Here is a 19549-nt window from a genome sequence, read left to right as displayed (position 1 = left end):
TAATTAACCTCGGTTCTACATATATTGACTTTTTTCGTTTATTCTCGATAACCGCAAAAACTACTGAACGTCATTAAAAAAATTTACCTGTAGCTTTCTTATGACACCTGGAAATTTAACCGCAGTTTAAATCTCATCAATCTTACTGCTATGTAAATCATTAAATAAAAACCTTATAAATAAAAATCTATAACTTCCTTTACCAATATTTAATGTCGTCTATGTTAATATCGACTTCAAACAGTAATTATTTGATTTACTAAATTTAATTCGTCGTCTATAAAATATCAGTTTGTATTAGTGCCATAATATACGTAAAAATAAATTAATTTGATAATAAAATTATAGGAAATGACAACAGTTTACAAATTTACGGCTGTACAGAGTAACATTCTGTATATTTTTAGTTCCCGAACTAAGAATTTACATCATCAGGGTAAGCCATTCTCGTAATCGGCATAGATTCGACATTCGATTTGGTAGTAATATTTTAATATGCCAAATTATGCATATAGCGCGGACGAGGGATCCTAGTGATAAAATAAAATTTGAACATGATGAATTAAGGAAACAATATTACTTACAAAATGTTCTGACGCAGCAGAGACGTCAGTGAAAATAGTAAAATCGAAGAATAAAAAATAAATTTTAGTCGAGAAATACGAGAAAAAAATACAGGATGGTGTCATTTTTTTACTGATAGGAGAAGTACTTTCCTTCTGTTGTAGATTTAACAATAAGTAAAATAAGATTGCTGCAACTACCTGTAAAATTCGAATAAATAAACCTACAGAAATAATATTAGATTTCAAATATATATTTGAGTCAAGCCAATATTTTCCTTTTATATATATATCTCAGTTCAGTTAAAAATTCGCTAATTTTAAAGTTATTTTTGCTGTTGATTAGCGGAAACGGAATTCAATAACTTTTCTAGGTATTTAAATTATGAGTTTACTTAATTTTCCTTTACGGAATGGATCCAAAACTTTCTTAAAAACTCAACGAAGAATTTACTATTCTGTTTAAAAATGAATAAGATGAAATGGGAAATTTGTTACAAGGAAAGCCTACATTATAACTGCCAAATTCAGTTCTGTTATCAAAATGATATTTTATTTAAATTTTATAATAAAATAATATACTGTTAATCTATAAGGAAAAACAGTTTTACAAATGCCATTCTATTACAAAAAAAAAACAAACAAAAAACAGTACACACGCGCTAGTATATATAAAATTTTTAAAGCGTGAAAAATCAGATAATAAAACATAGGTTAAATGTATCATTAAATATTTTATTAGTTATCTGTTTGAGAATAGCTTTGTAATTAGGAAAATCTTCAAAGAATCACTCTTCTATCTCGCCTTAGAAGATCCCCCTTATCAGGAATCGAAACCAGGACTTTTAGTAAAAATGTTTAAAACTAAACCGTTCATCTAACGTGTACTTTTTAACGACTGACAATGAAAGAAAACAGTAACGTATACATTTTTATAACATCAACAGGATATTAATAACTGCTACACAAAGCTTAGACAGTATTAAAACCGTGTCCTCAGTCGAGATTTTGGTTACAAATATAATAGTGAATAATTAATAATAAAGTTTATTTTACATAGACAAAAATATTGTAATTTAAACTCATTTCAACTACATCTTATGTTACCTTAAGTCAGGGTTGAAACTACTCAAATTTTGTACATTTTGACTACCGACTCATTAAACCGTGAATATTATTTATATTATTATCTTTTATTTAAGAAAATAAACAAATAGCATATGTTCAGAGCCGGGCGCTAGTTTCTACTTATTGTTAAAACAATTTAATACAACTCATAAAGACGATAATATTTAGAGAGATATTTTTCACTTCGATATTTCATTAGTTTATTAAAATCATACATAGTCTTTTAATTTGGTACTAATAAAATTCAGTCTAACTGTAGTACTGCAATTATCAATTTTATTATACAAATAACCTTTTCGCTGTCTTCTAATTAAGACAAATTGGAAAATTAGTGCGAAACGTACGATTATTTTAACTTCATAGCCGAGTTAATTTCTCGAATTTTCGTTATTGTATATCGCTAAAATTTTATTAATACGCTGTTTTAACTAAATTTTATTTAAGGATTCTATTTCATTTCTTTTTAATGATTTTTCCACAAAAGTTAATAAAATTTTAACTGCAATTTTTTTTTTCTTTAAATAAACTAACAAGGGTAGAATTTTCTGAATTACAAACGCCAAACAAAAAATTACAAACAATTTTAACAATTAAATTAATAAACAATACGGGTTTTTTTTTTTAGTTGCCGACCTAAATTTAACGAGTAGAAATATATAATTAAATAGTCCCCAGACATAAATATAAAAAAAAAAAATTGTTAACAGATTAAAATTATGACTTTAATTAACGAAATTTATTTAGTATAATTTTAAAATATGATGTTTACTTAAGGTTAAAAAACAGAAATTAAAATATGAATTCAAGTATGTAAACTTAACGGCTGGCGATGAAAATTTACTTGATTTTTCACACGACGTATTAACGTCTCCTCTTTTTCGTCGAACTTTCGAAAGGATGTCATCGTCGTTGTAAGATATTACGTAAACATTACTAGGAATTAAGATAAAATTTGGATAAGCTTATTTGAATGCGACGTTTATTTATGCGAGAAAAACATTAATACACAATTTTTAAAAGTTCAATTAATTGTTCAGTTTTAGTGCAATAGCTGTTTTTGTGTAAGACGAAGTCTAGTGAATTCTAGTGAAAATTTAACTTATACCGAATATCACCAGGTATTATATTGTAGACTATATTATCTATAGACTATATTGTTTATTATTATCTTAGTACTGTCTCAAGAAGGAATATTTTTATTCGGTGACGTTTTTAAACAAGCGACATAACCATCTATTGAGCGTTGCTACAGACCAGCTACAAGCTATTATTCCTAGCAACAGCGAATCATCGCATGTAAACAATAACCTACTTTCTTTTTCCTGTTTAGCCTCCGGTAACTACCGTTTAGATAATTCTTCAGAGGATGAATGAGGATGATATGTATGATTGTAAATGAAGTGTAGTCTTGTACATTCTCAGTTCGACCGTACCTGAGATGTGTGATCGCGTACTTACCTTTGCTGTTCTACATCAAATAAATTTAGTCTTCTTGAAAACACTGGTGACAACGAAGGTAGTCGTGCCGAATTATTAAAACCTGAGCCTATTTTTGAAACAGGCGTTAATGCGATAACCGAATTGAAAAATTTTCTGTCACAATTATTTCCTAATTGTAATGTTATTAAATATAAACTGACAACAATGAAATCGGGCCACACAGTAAAAGTGGACTTTTGATGAATCGTCTTGAGAAAAAACGAACAACTGTCTCAGACTAGCAATCTGGAATGATAACAGGTTGTCTGATAAAAAACTAGAATCAAAAGCTGTTTTAAATATTATTAAGATAGACATAATCCTTATATCTGAAACAAGGTTTACTAACAGACATTCTGTCAAGTTTCATGGCTATACAATATATATTATGCTAACTGTTCGATCTCCCACTCTGTTTAATAAATTGACCAGTAAACGACGTTTTCAAGATTTTTTAGTCCAAGGTTACAAGGTTTAAGTACAAGGTTTGGACGTGTCTTTAAAATCACCCGCCCATACGGATAATGTAGTACACGAATTGACCAAATTTATTCAGTCAGCGGTATGGGCCCTCAATCCCAATCTGGATTCTGCTCCCTCCCCCCAGCTCTCTTTTTTCCTGTTTAGCCTCCGGGAATTGCCGTTCAGATAATACTTCAGAGGATGAATGTAGTCTTGTACAGTCTCAGTTCGACCACTCCTGAGATGTGTGATTAATTGACACCCAACCACCAAAGAATACCGGTATCCGCGATCTAGTATTCAAATCTGTATAAAAATAAATGCCTTTACTAGGTCTAAACGCTGGTACTCTAGACTTCCAAATCAGCTGATTTGGGAAGACGCGTTCACCACTAGACTAAACCGGTGGGTTAACTTAATATGTAACCTATAATATCTTTTTTTACCGTTAAAGTACTGAAGTTACCTTTGCTGTTATAACAAAATGCAAATCTGTGGTGGTAAAAAAGCATATGAATTTTTATTTTTTTTTTTACTCTAATCTGTTGTATTATATTTTACTTTACTTCTCTTTTCGTAATTTATTGTATTTCAAATTTTTCATTACTACGAAATTAGTAAAATAATTAAAATCAGTGTTTGTTAATTAATTCTTATAGGATGTTAGTATATTTTTTCCTAATCTATAATTGAATATTTTTTATTAAAATAGGAATGCAAGATGCATTTTTATTGCTAAATCTAACCTTTATTTAAAATAAAGTTAATTAACTTTTTTTCTTTAAATTATTTTCTAAGTCACTTAGTTTTGAAAATAATGCATTACATACTGGGTTCGTTCTTACTGAACTATGAATTTAAGAGAAAAAATAAATAAAAATTGCAGTTAAACGTTAAATTTACTCGATATATAAACATAAACGATTTTTAAAATCGTTATATTCATTTTAACTGTGTAAAATTCATTTTGACCAAAACACAAAAATATTTAAAAAATTTAATTGTAAAAAAAAAACTATAAAAATATTCAAAGTCGATAAATTAAAAACTTTAGTTAAAAAAATTTAGCACCGTAATTCAGATTCTGTTCTTACTTTATTTTAAATATATAAACTGATTTCAACGGATTAAACGCTTTTTCAAATAAAACAAAAACAAATATTAATTTTAAAATAAATGATTTATCTTTAACAATGACCAGTGTTTTACATTCTCCCTCTTGCCGACATGAACAGTGGTCGTGTACAAGCGTTATATAGTTTTTTTTACATTTGTCCTTGAATTGTTTACATACAATAGCGTTTGCGTCTTTGTTTTAACTACTGTCAGTTTTAACTGAAGTTTTTTTTTTTTAGCACAAGCGGCAGTGTAATTATAAAAAGAATTTTAGACTACATATATCTTACAGTTCTATACTTGTTCATCCATAATTTTATGTATATACAAAACTCTTTTGACCGAACAAATACAAAAAAAATTCAATAAAAAATCCTTTTTTCACGCTTACTAGGGAATATAGAATAAGAAATGAAATAATTTCCTGTCTTCACAAAAGACGAATATATATTTTAAATATCGATATACCGATTCAAAATGTTCATTATGATCGCTAAATGGATTGTCTAGTTAATAAACATCATTACTTTTATAGAAAATATTACTCTTACTTAGTAATATTAGTGTAGTAGATATTTTACTTACATCACAGTCATTAGAAGAATAGAAATGATATCTAAAACAATAATCGCAAAATCTTTTAACTAAAAGAATGACATTAGAATATGAATTATAACACAACAATCCAATGATGAGCCGATTACCTTACGTTCACATAAGTTATAAGAAAACTTTTCTTAGGATTACCAGAGGAATTTCCGCTACAAAATACATGAAATTATCATTATAATCATTCAATCTAATGATCAGTACGCCTTGAACATCTATCATTTTTATTTTTTTCCGGGAAACTGGTCAGATTTGACCTCCATGATCAAATTATGCTTTTAATTTAAAAATGATGCGGTATTAAAAGCATTAATATGAAAAAATATGTATTTGTAATAAAACATTTTGCGTCTCAGTTTTCCTTTTTACCAAATGAGGTTTTTACCGTCCAAATTACATTGTATTTAAAATTTAATTGCCAAAAGAAAAAGCTGAGAACACAGTTTTAGGACTTTCCCGTCACGCGACCTTTTTCTGATGCACGGCTTTACGCACAGACACACACACGCGTGCGCTTAGCGTATTTCTTAACGCGCTTACCCTATTTCACTACATTATTAAATAACTCATTTCATAGAATCTTTAAATTTCGACCTCTTAAGTTCGGCTGATTCAGAAACTTTTGCAAATTGTTTATTTGGCGGAGATGTTTTTATTCGTTTTTTAAGTGTTAATCAATTTTTTAAAAGCTTTATCATTTTTATGTGTAATATGAGCAGTACTTCAAATAAAATTATCCGTACAGCCCATTCTCAAGAAATGTAAAAGTGAAGCGAGCGTTCCGTTTAAAATAAAAAGAATATTTCTAAACGTAGTCGATTAACTTGTAGTAAACTGTAAAAAAAATTTTCATAAAATGAGGAAATATTTATTATTACTTTCAAACAATTTTTTTTTTTAACTTTCCCCAAAAAATACTTTTCTACTAGGGAAGACAGTCGAAGTCGAACTGAGAATCTATTTTTGTTTTTTTTTTTTTTGTTGAGATATTTAAACGAATGGTATTGAAAAAATTATATATAAAAGAGAAAAAACCCATTTACGAAAGTTAGAATCGTTAATCGCCCCAGTAGTTCACAAAAAAAATTAAGTAAAAATAATATATACATATACACACGCGCACCCAACCCTTCAAAACACAGTAGATTTACTTCGGAGCAAAAATAATTCAAACTTCAAAGAATCTCCTAAACTTAATCACAAATAAAATTATTTTAACACGAATAGAAAGCACGTAGTTTTCTTAGTGTTGAAATTAAACATTTAATTCAAGGAATTTAATTTTAAACTCGCCGTAATAACTGAAGGATATTAATTTTTTTCAAAAATTAATGCAATTAATTCCTCAAAAATTTCTAATTAAGTAAATTATAACCGAACAAATATACATATAAAAAAACTTTTACAACAGTACGAATAATTTTTACGATCTTCGGAATTTTATTATGTTAAAAGATTTTTGTGGAGCGCGCGGTCGGGTAGAAAAAGAGATGAGAAGAGAAGTCGCAAAATTTCTCTAAGTTCTCACCTGTTAACTACAGAAATGAAAAATTGTAACATCGATAATTCATAAAAACATGTATAGATCCATCCACAAAGAGGAGGCTTCTAGAAAACTATTATTCTTAATTATGACAAATTATTTCTGTTTAAAACCACAAAATCTATAGTTTTACATACGGACGTATAATATGCAATTTAAAACGATATCGGTCCAATTATTTTAAGTCTTCCGTATAAAACAGAAAGTAAAATATGAAATATAATATTTTCGTTATTACAAATTTTAGCAGAAACAAATAAACGCCATTATTATGCAGAATAATAATTAGACGAATGGTATATAAAAAAGCATAAATATAAGAGAAAAATCACACTTGCCAAACCTAGAATCCTTAATGCCCCAATAATTCACAAAAAAAATGAAGTAAATATACAGTATATATATATATATATATATATATATATATATATATATATATTCAGGCAACCAACCAAATACCATATTATTAGTAAGTACGCCGTATCCCGCCAATATTTCAATACGCAATCAAAATTGTATAAAACATTACGAATCATTCTAAGAAAAAAATTAGAAATAACAACTCAATACAAAATAATTCCAAATAGTAATTAAACAATAAACTATACGAAATACTGAACAGTTTAACCGTACAAATTACTTTAAATAACCGCAGGTGGAAGACAATATAATAGCTGTTGCTATGGCAACACAAAAAAATTCCATGAAATTTAAAAAATTTAATCGTTATCTTAGATAAGAAAAAAAAACATATTTAAATAAAATCAATTAATACCTTTTAAGAAGTGTTTTATGTCGCAAAAGGTTTTTCCCGTTTTATGAAAAACCATTACATACGTAAAAGAAACGAACCTTTTAATTAAAATATTATTTAAATTTATACCGGGGAATCGAGTTAGAGCATTTTAATCGCTATCAAAAATATCATACGTTCACGTTTAACGATGAAATTTAAATGCAAAATAATAATATACCGATTTAAAAAGGAAATTTTTAAAATTTTGAAAAGATGAGACATTTTGTAAATATTTTACCGTATAAAAAATCGGATGTAGAAACCACATAACTTCCGTGTACGTCTATTTAATTACATATACACATTTTTTTAAATGAAAAGTACATAAAATTATATTTCATTAACAAATTCTAATATTTTTTTATGATTTTTTTTTATTGTTTTATTTTTTTAGAATCAGAGGTTAATAATTAGTAATAAATCAATAAATTAAAAAAAAAAAAAATTTTTTGGCTATAACATTGGAACCGATGAAAACAAGTACCCTACTTATGATATATCGTTGAAAAGCCTTCAAGGACAGGTACACAACTAGATATTACAAAAGTCTTAAATCCAAAATTTCAACATCCTACAGGGGAATCATTTTCGAGTTATCCTTTTCGACTAGGATTAAAGAACACATCAGCTGTATAAAGGACACAAAGAACGATCTAATTTTCCCACACATATTTTTCCCACACAGAATCCTAATTATAACCCAAACAATTTTATTAATATTTTCCAGTACTCTAATAATCTTTATAAAACCAATATTTTAGAAAAATTTCATTCGTACTGTAAGTCGTCACACCTATTAAAAAATAACGAAAACTGTTTTTTCGATATATATCTGAATGAGTATTTGGAAGCCCCAATCTATGAATACGTATCTCGTTTAACATTGTCGGAAATGGGGAAAATTTGCAAGGAATGTTCAAATATATTTTTTTTAATTTTCTTAGTACTTTCAATGCTGATTTTCAACAAAAATGTAGAAACTTGTTTTTAAATATTTAAATGAAAATTACATTCATCAAAAGCAAAGTTGATATCTTCATTTGTTACCGACAAATTAAAAAAAAAAAAAAAAAAAAAAAATATATATATATATATATTAAGTTTCATTGTTACTCCGTTTTAACTCTTTATATTCGGAATGTTTAAAAAATCCATTTTATTGAAATGGAACACCGCAAGAAGAACATATACTCATTTTTGCTGGACGTTGACGAATCAGTCGATCATTCAGGACATGTTCTTTTATACAAACCGGGTGATATTTAAGTTCGGGAACAGCTTTTTGCTGCATATGTGAGAAGTATCTGGAAACTGAAAGAAATGGACCCACGATTTCGATTTAAAATTTTACAACAAAAACAATGGTGAAACCCGTTTTTCTGTTAATTCCTTCCTTGTCGAGCGATAATCAATCAAATTTGCTATGACGAAAAAATCGTTTCAACAATAAAACGAGGTAAACGCGCTTCATGAACAATTTTATTGTATTTTACATTCATAATGTATACAATAATAGTACATGCCTTCGGATAACTTGATTAAAAAACATAAAATTAGAAAAATTGACCGCGTCGGGAAACGCAAGATAGTGGCGGCGAAGCGGTATGGGGATACTAGTATATATATAAGCTGTATTTGTATGTTGAAGTAAGAAGTTAATAATTCGCATTGTTGTAAAATAATAACCGATTTACTTTATAAATCTGTAACAAATTTTTAAATTTCAAAACCGTTTAAATTTTTTCAAATTTTGTTGTATTAAGTAATTTAGAACTGAAAACATTTAACAAAATTTTAAAATTAAGTATTGCGATAATTAAAGTAAATAATACCTCGGTTGTCCTAACCGTTTAATTTGTAGTAGTATTGCAAATTAGGTTATTTTTTATTATAACTATTGAGAAGGCTGTTTTTACTAGGGTTTGGGCCATAATTCCAACTGTTTAAAGTTTGTCATCAAATGTAATTCTGAACGGTATACGTAACAAAAAAGTTACTACGGGGGTTTTAACTCGTTTTACTTCTATCGCGAATTCAACTTTCATTGCTCATAAATAAAAAACGAAGGCGTTGATGAGAAATCCAACCATCCAACCAATGGTTTTCGCCATTGTTTTTTCCGTAAAACATTGCATTGCAATCGTGTATCGCTTCCTAATTAAAAAAAAAATTTATTCAATATGGCGGATTGAAGATGGCTGACGAAAGATTTCAAACGCATCATAAAGTAGACATTTTCTAACTACATAGATCCGTATTTGTTTCTACCTCCTAGTATTCCACGGTTTCATAATACGAATCCGTTTCCATACTTTAAATTTTAATCTGTACGGTAATACGGTTGGGCGAAGCAAAATAAAAATCGTTAAAGATAGAAAAGGAACGTAAACGAAATGTTATATATGCTTGCAAAACTTATGTTACAATCTTCTTTCATTAATGCTGTTTAAAATAATATTTTTCTACGCTTCACTTTAAGTAATACTAAACATATTTTAATGTATTAACTTAATTCTCATAGATATACATTCCCGTTTGTACAGAATGGCCTTTAACTAACGGGATTATTTTAATACCGGGTTAGAATTTCACGATAAACGTAACGGTAGTTACAATTGTTATGGACTCGCCTCTGATTTTTATAAAATTTGAAATATTGTTACCTTATTTAAGACGTAAGTTACGAGTTACAAAACAAATTTTTCGTTAGAAATCCCTTTCGCCCGAATTAAATCCCTCCTAATTCACGAACTACCCGCACCAAATATTTCGTTATTTTGCACTACACGCGTGTAATATACATGTAAACGTGAAAGATAGAAATTTAAGAATGTCGATCGACATTTCTCCAGTGAATGTAGACACATCAAATACGTAGATGAAATATCGAAATATTTACTAATATTATTATATATTCGGAACTTCACCGGTATATGTCGATAAACACCGATAAGCTGTGGCGGGGGTCGAAACGATAACTAGAAATTAAAATTAAGAAGAAAAAAAATCAGCCGATACCAATCTCTAAGGTTAATATATTAAGAGAAATCCTGGTAAAAAAATAAGTACTAAAAAAAGGAATAACCTACACTCACTTCGCTCGCTAACCTGGTTTAATTAACGTTAAAAATAATTATTGCGATTACAAACGGTTGATTTGTATGTATATAATGCACTTATGAAATCTAGTCTTGAATTTGGAACCGAACATCGGGCAGACGCTTATAAATCTCACTTAAATGTGGAAATAGCACAAAAAAGAATAATTAGAATTATTGATTTCAAAAGCAGTTTCAACCCATCTCTTGAGGTTTCCGATAAGCTGAATATTTTACCCGTAAAGAATCTATACATATAAAAATTATCAAGAGTATTTTTCAATAGTTGTAAAAATCATAAAATAGACAATGTGTACAATAAAAAAAAGATGGATGCAGAAAACTCACAAATCCCGGCTGTATTTAAAAAACGGTTTCGAAAATCATTTGTCTATTTAGGATCTAAAATTTATAACATGTTAGACAAGAGTATAAAGCCTGTAACTGTTGAAAATATCTTCATTAAAGAGGAGAAGAAATGGGTTGTCATTATTCAGGACACTATTCTTATGTTTTCTAAATTATATTGAATAAAATTAACGTACAGCGAATAAAATTAACGCGTTCAAATTTTCAAGGTTTTGTACAACTGTTGAAGAATCGAACCACACTCCGCCTTTCATGAATCGATTAATAATATGAACTGGACTCTATGCGACAAATTTTAGATTAATTGTACTTAGATTAGGCTATATTTTATGAAATAAAAACTTTAAAGCGATGCGATACTGTGCCTATTAAGGGAGGTATGATTTTTTGTCTTCAAAACCTCATTTTTTCCACCCCCTGAGCCAATGGTTGGTGATATCAAAAAACTTACAAATGTTTTAGGCTGTTATCCAAAGAATCGTAGGAACATAAACGAATTCGATATTTTACTTAATAAAAAGGTTATAGAAATATTTTGTTTTTTTCGAAAAAGCCCCCCATTTCCATCCCCATGGACCGATTTTGGCCGTTAACAAACTCGTCTGAGATTTTGGGTCGCATTTTTTTTTTAGGGAACAATTTGAAAGTGATTTGCGGAAAATTACGGCATTTATCTTGTCCACGAGAAAGTTAAATATATATATATGCTTTTGAGCTGAAGGTGGCTTTGGAGTCTGCAGGATGTGAAACGCGAAGATATATCGAAATTTTCCCGAAGTCGAATCATGGTATCCATTACAATAGGTAGCTTTCTAATGAAATCTACTTTAGATTTCATTAATAGTGTATTCATAATGTGTTGGAAGGTAGGTAAGGTAGCTTACCTACCTTCCAACACATGAATATACTACTTGGAATTCAGAATAAAATTAATCTGTTTATCTTATTTATTCAACTGGTTTAGAGGAACATATATCGTGACTTAAACATATTTTTGATCGTTTTAGATCCGCTAATATTATACCTCGCATTTAAAAATACATATCTAAAATTGTACAGTGAAATTCGTTTAAAAACAAATCGTGAAAGAATTCCTTTAAGTTTAGAAATGAATTTGATTCCAACACCTAAACCACTGAAAGTACTTCATATCGACAGCGTTTTTTTTTTAAAACAAAAGATTTTGTCAATTTAGATAGTATTTTAGGTATACACAAGTATAACGGATTGAAATATCAGAATCGATCGAAGCAGCTGATAAATTATTAAATTAATTAACTCGTTATAAAATACCTGAAAAAATTATTCCTAATAACGACACCGAATTCAATAATTAAAAAATTAATGCCGATATATAAAATTAAAATATATTTTACAAACACAACATCCATCGTCAACGTGAAAGATTTCAGTCTACGCTAATCGAACATATTAGAATCTTTAACAACCGACAAGAAGTAAAAAAACGAAAGTCTTAAAAATAAAATAAAATATGCAGTTATTGCGTATAACAGTAGCGTTTATTCTGTTACCAAATTAAAACGGTTGGAAAATTTTACGGACATAACCCGACTTCATTATTAGAAGCTGATATACAGCGGCAGGTAATACGATTACATTAGCGATCGTAAAGAAAAGGTGAAAAAATTGCATAAACAAGTAAAGGAAACTAATGAAAAAAATAAAAATTAAAAATTCAAGGAAAAATAAATATAAATAAAGATTTACTGGATATCCCACCTGATGTTTATATCAAGACTCTCCAAATACGAAGTAAAGCGAAAAATAGATAGGATGAAGGAAAAGTAAGTTCAGTGAAAAACAGCAGAAATAGATGAACGACGTATAATAAAAAAATCAAAATACATTTAACGACCTCGAAAGGTTAAACAGATACAACAGAAAAATCTTCCGAATACAGAAACTAATCGGTATTTGAATTCTCTTGCAGGTCCTGTTCCTAAATGAATTCATCCTGGAGCGGCTGAAATTAATTCGTAAATGATCCCGATAGAATTGGATTTAGCCAAATTAGAAGCCTCTTACCGAACATTATTATAGATAAAGTTTTAAATCGTTTATAAAATTTGAATAATATTTCTGAATATGTATTAAATTTTTTTAATCGTAACTTTTAATTATAAATTCTATAATGTAAGTAAAAATAGTCATAAGTCTAGAGATAGAAGTATTATTCGTACAAAAATGTTAATAAATGAAAAGTTAAAAATAGTCTTGGTAAGTAATTAAGTAAATAAAAGAGGAATTGTTAACGGTCTCGGTTCGATTGTTAAATTTTTTACTACCAATTTAGATGCTATGATGGAGAAAAATATAAAAAATTGTTAGTACAAATATTATTAGTTTCATAAAACAGTTATATAATTGAAGATAATTTTATGGAATTACGTAATACGTAAATGATTTTGTCGACTTAGAAAAATTAAGAAATTTCGTGTATCTATATGTAAAAGAATTAATTTGTAAAATAAGTTTTTTTTTTCAAAAATATTATTCGTTAAAAGAAATAACTTATATAAACAGAAAAGATAATCGTCTAATTTTACATCCGGTATCCAAAATATAAAATAATCATACACCATTATCCAATGTTACAAAATTTATTTGAGTTTATTTAAATATTTCTCCAAATTATGAATTCGTGTCTGCTACTTTCAAGATGTTATAATGACTGTGAATATTTATTTTCTAATGATCGCTATGATACAGAATTTATAAATATATAAATGTTTAATTTTTAACTTTATTTCATTTTTTTAAAATTATTTTTACTTGCAATGTACAATTTTTTACTTCTGTTCAAATAAAGCAGTTAAGAACGTGCCTTTTGATAATTGCACCTGCGGATAAAGGTGTAGTCCAAATACTGAAAACTTTAACCTAGATCAGTAACCAAATAAGTTTTAATACAACCGTTTTAAAAATAACCCACCGTGTTGGTCTAGCGGTGAACTCGTCTTCGCAGATCAGCTGATTTCGAAATCGAGAGTCCTACTTTTATACGGATTTGAACAGTAGATCGTGGATTCCGGTGTCCTTTGGCGAGTTGGGTTTCAATTAACCACACATCTCAGGAACGGTCGAGCTGACACTGTACAAGACTAAACTCATTCATCCTCTAAAGTAATATTACGTGGTTCCGGAGGCTAAACAGAAAAAAAAAAAAATTAAATGATTATTTTTTTACATAAAAAGTTAAAAAATAGGTTGTGTTTCAATCGCTACCGAGATACATATTATTCGATAATATTGTCTACTACTCCTTCCTGTAATAATCCTACTGGATTTGAATTCACCTTTGATAATCGTGTACATATTGCCCGTTAAAAAAGTAAAATCCTACTTTTTTCTGAGTTCGATTCCGGCTTTATTTCATGATTATTTTATACGTATAAAATTTTGTTACTTTAATCTAGTTTACTTTATCTAGTGAAAGGTTATCTTAAAATAAACCGGTTTTCCTCTTTTTATTGTAGTCGTACTTAAAATAAGTTATTTTATTTTGAAATCTTACAGAGCAAATTTTTATCTAGCGGACCCGGCATTAAATCTGTTTGTACGAATTAAATAAATTATTGTATTATATTTGACAAATTATATTATGAAAATTATAAAATATATAATATTAATTCTCTTTTACTTTCCTTTCTTTCTTCTTATGACCTCCGGAATGTTTACTACAGTTTAAACCTCAGCTATATCATTACTATATAAATTTAAAAAAACCGTGTAAATACATAACCTAAAACTTCTTTTACTAGATTTAATGTAGTTGTATATATCAAGAGATATAGTCTATGTCTAAATCGATCGGTGTCGATTTAAAAAATAAAAATAAAAATATTTAGTTCATTTAATTTTCACAATTCACGTTTATTCTGTTAATATTTATTATCAAAAACACATTATTTAGTACCATACTATTTTTCATAGTACAAAATACTAATATTTAAATTACCTGCCGAGTTTGTGTAGAAAAATCCTTTTCTATTTTGTTTTTGTATTTATATTCGTAAAACTTAAGATAACTACAAATAATGCATTTTTCATGGACGTAACACAATGTTTTGGTGCATGTAGATCAGATAACTGTGCGGTCCGAATTGTACAGAAAGAGAAACAACGTATGAGAAAGACAGCGAACGAGCCGAGTACAGCAGCTAGTCTGTAACTAATATAAATATAAAATATGTCTCTTTTGTCTTTATACATCTCTCGTAATCACACTAAATAAAGTTACCCCCTCTTTTTCCTTATAGTTTATTTTGATTTAATGTCGTTTTTTGTTACTAATAGTTCTATATTAACGTAGAATTATTTGGTTTACATTTTCGAATAATCATTTCATTTTGTCTATACTTTTAAAATATTTACGATAATATATTTAAAATGGTATTTTTTATTTAATAAATAAGTTTTACAACAATATGAGGAATTTCTAACGCTTTAATCGATCAGAATCGCACTGTGAAATAATTTCAATGATTTCTCAAGAAAATGAGGTTATGAATACAAAAAGCAATCAAATGTATTTAACTAACTAGATTTCCAAAATGTTAACGAATATTGAAATCGTTTAATACCCACAGGAACTCATTATACCGGTATTTATAAAACAACAAAATTTCACATCGTATTCAAATATCAACCGATGAACCGAGAGTTAAAACTTAAATTTTTCCGAACAAAACCTATTCGTATTCGATTTATTCAGTAATAAAAAGATTACTTATTTAAAGACATTCTGGCGGTGTTTAAAATCTGTATACATAGTCATGTATCATAAATATACGTAATTCAAAGCGGTATTTATGATAAAATAAAAATACTTCGCCGACCGTGGGGCTTCTAACAGATAAATAAATACTTATCCAGACCTCTTTATGGAATATTCTTTTACCTTGAAATTATAATCACAACTCTTCTTCGTACAAGCTTATCTTCCTTTCTCGCTCTCTCTCTCTCTCTCTCACTCTCTGTGTGTGTGTGCGCGTGCGCGCTAATGGTTGATAAATTCATTTATATAATGGTATCTGACATGACACGACTCACAAGTCACTTCTGAAAACAACGCAGCCAACTTAAGAATAACAAGTTCTCATGCTAGGCTTATAAGGAAAAGTGAAGACTGGAAATAAATGGTTTCACTTCCCCTTATTTACCGAACCGACTATACGATTGCAAGTCGACATAAGAAGCCCACCAATATGCAGATAATATTCATCCGTGTAAAAGCTTCATATAGTGAACATTATTACTTTCAGAGAAAACAGTTCTGACCGTTACATTTAGTATCTGAGGTATTTTAGATGTATTGAAACCAAAGTAAAATCTGGGGCAGATATAACAGCAAATTAATGTGGCCGTTGTAAAACAAGGCGATGTAATATTGCTGTTTTAAACCGATTTTACCTATTTATTTAAAAAATGCTCGCCAGACTGGGATATATTGTTAATGGAACTCGACAACAGAATAATGCCGGTCACTTTTGAGGAGTCATCGGACGATAAAATGTAACCGATTCAGCAAAATAACATCCGAGTGTTAATATTTTATATTCATAGAAATACACATTTTTGTAATTTTTTTCCGAGCGCAGTTAGTGAATAAATACTGAAGTAAAAAAAATAAATAAATAAATAAACATCCATAGTTGTAATGCTGTTTAAATTTTCTCACTCCCCTTTCACTAGTTTTTTTTTTTTTTTTTCACTCGTATTGCATACTAATACACTCTCTCTCGCCCCTAGATTATTCTCTCTATCTCTCTTTCTTACATAGACAAGCACGATTTGTAGTATCAGATAATAAAAAAAAACTATTAGATAATTTAAGTAAAAATTAAAAAAAAATAAAATTTATTTATAATCTGTACTTAATAATTTATATTCATACGAACAAAGACCACGCTTTACTCCTAAAAAAATGAATATACGATTACGTTACCGCTCGGATCACCGTGCTACAAAAAATTAAACGATACAATTACTATAACACTTAGTTATTTTACTAATCCGGTTCTCAATTACCCGGACTTCCGTGTTTAATTTATCCGTAAAATATGCATAGTTTTATTGTGCAATTCAATTGTTATATGAATTAATTATGAATAAAAGCTAAACAAAAATTCCCTTCGTTGTAAAACGGAACAAATAAATCTATTCTGTTTCTCCACTGTGTGTGTGTTTTTGTTTGATTGTGTGTGTGTGTGTGTGAGTGCGTGTGAGCGCGCACGCGCGTATTTGCATTGTAGAAGTGGGTTGTCGGCTAAGTTGGATAAATTTAGAAATAGTGAAATCATATCATTACATCCTTACGTATCACTCGTAAGGATGTAATAAATATTTTTTTACTAAAAAATATTTAGTAAAAAAAAAAAAATTATAAAACCGCGCACACGAATGTAATTTTATATAAATGTGCAATCGTCACGTTTATGTGCTCGGTTGTAATTATATATATAAATTGAATATTAGGTAAAATAAAATAACTGAAAGCCTCATTCATCATTACCCTTTTATGTTGTACAATTTTAAGTTATCACGGCTAATAAAAAATAAAAAAAATCAGAACAAAACTTTTGGCTAAATTTTTGTCGAAAAAAGTTAATAAGTCTGACCATCTAACATAAAAACCGACCGTTTCGATCTGCAGAACATATTAATGTAGGTTTCAAAGAAAAGTGAGAAAATATTTGTAAAGTATTTCATACTAAACAACGAAGGCAATTTATGTTTCTAAAATAGATAGCTAATTTATTAATCACCAAATGTAGACACAGGCAAAAGGTTTTGTTATTAACAGAAATCTAAACAAAAAAACAGAACTTTATTAGAATATTGATACCCGAAATAATTAACTTTTAAATAGAAATACGTAAATAAAACGTTTAGTATACAAAATATTCACCAAACTCCCTGTTCTAATATATCGGGACTTACTTGAAAGCAAATTATTTTAGTTACATATTTTTATAAAGTAACAGATTACTTTATAAAAATTAAGTACAGATACTTAATTTTAATTAAAATAACAAGAATAAAAATATATTTGACTAATCTAAAAAAATGATTTTTGCCAAAACAAAATGTGCAAAACGTTTAGTTCATTAAATTCCCATAAGTTAACCAATAATCACATTATTTGTGTACCATTTTTCTTATTACAAAATATTATTATTTGAAAGAACTTACCTAGTTTACACGTAGAATTATTTTCTAAACAGTTGTCTAGATTCACGTAAAATACAAATAATCAAAATTTGATACGATTTTTAAAACATTACAGAAAATTTTTAAAACACTTACAGAAGAGAAATAATACATTATTTACTGTATGACAACGTTATTCGTTAACAACACTTTTAATAGATTAATAAATTACCAGAAATAAAATGTAAGCTAATATTATTATTATGTAAGATTTGTTTATTTTTTCTACATCGCTGAATATAATGGAAACAGCTAATAATATAAACAAATATAGTTTTTCATCATCCTAACACACATTTTGACACACGCAGTTTGATGAATTTCGACACGAGCCAAGAGAACAAGAGTCAAACGAGGGGAGAGAGTCTCTGCATTCTCCCCTCTCTTAATATACGGAGAATCTTAATAGGAAGCTTATATAAGAAATAATTCTAACATTAGGTATTGACAGGTGCCGTGTTGCCAATTAACCTGTCTTTTACTTCACCCTTGGCCCCTTGCCTGCCAAAATCGGCATCAGGTAATTTACTGGGTTGCGTATTTGACATTCAACATTTACACAGAATAAACCTTCCAAGCGATAAACATTAGTTGCGGAAGGGATGGGGAGAGACAGTGAATTACGTGCGTAACAGAACGAAGCTATGGATCCAGCGGCCATCTTTCCATCCAGCGGATATATATGCTTATACGTTTTTTTAGATAGATTACCCTTGTTGTTGGTCGAGGTAAGAATTTTTTATATATATATTATTTTAATGTAGATTAAAATAAGTGTCAGAGATACTACTAAAAATAGAACAAATCCACCTTAAATCAGACCAGATTGTTCATGTAACCTAACACAATACTTCAATTACTGTTAATTATTAGGACCACTGGACACATCTTCTCCTGCATCATTAACATATTTAAAGAAATCCTAGTCGCTATAGACTGTAGGTGTACAGACTCAAACATTGATTCTTCTTCATTATGCTTATAATTAAAAGAATTGCTCTTCTTACCTGTTAAAGTATTAAGTTGTTACAATTCAGTCAACAGCTGACATTTTCTTAATGATTTCTTAATATAAAAAGTAAATAAATTTGAATATTCAGCTAGCCTATTTTATCAGCTGATATTTTATTTTAGTAATTCATTATTAATGCAC

The 19549-nt window shown here is 28.5% G+C and overlaps 1 protein-coding gene across 4 annotated transcripts in view; it reads right to left on the bottom strand.

Moving 5' to 3' along the window:
• The window catches only part of LOC142321383 (uncharacterized), a 96856-nt gene that overhangs the window by 66212 nt on the left and 11095 nt on the right, over positions 1 to 19549 (bottom strand). Inside the window, exons 1-3 of one of the 4 annotated variants that reach the window (XM_075359414.1) lie at positions 18379 to 18495; positions 15143 to 15355; positions 14117 to 14330 (exon numbers count right to left, since the gene is read on the bottom strand). The gene's annotated coding sequence lies outside the window, so the exon portion shown is untranslated. Of the gene's footprint in view, positions 1 to 8887; positions 9009 to 14116; positions 14331 to 15142; positions 15356 to 18378; positions 18723 to 19549 lie in introns of those variants that run through there. The other 3 variants (XM_075359415.1, XM_075359416.1, XM_075359417.1) reach the window with 3 other exon arrangements.

This window comes from Lycorma delicatula, chromosome 3, assembly GCF_047948215.1.
Source record: "Lycorma delicatula isolate Av1 chromosome 3, ASM4794821v1, whole genome shotgun sequence".
NCBI classification, from domain to species: Eukaryota; Metazoa; Arthropoda; class Insecta; order Hemiptera; family Fulgoridae; genus Lycorma; species Lycorma delicatula.
Note: the sequence above shows the minus strand (reverse complement) of the source record. Positions and strands in the feature narration are given on the sequence as shown.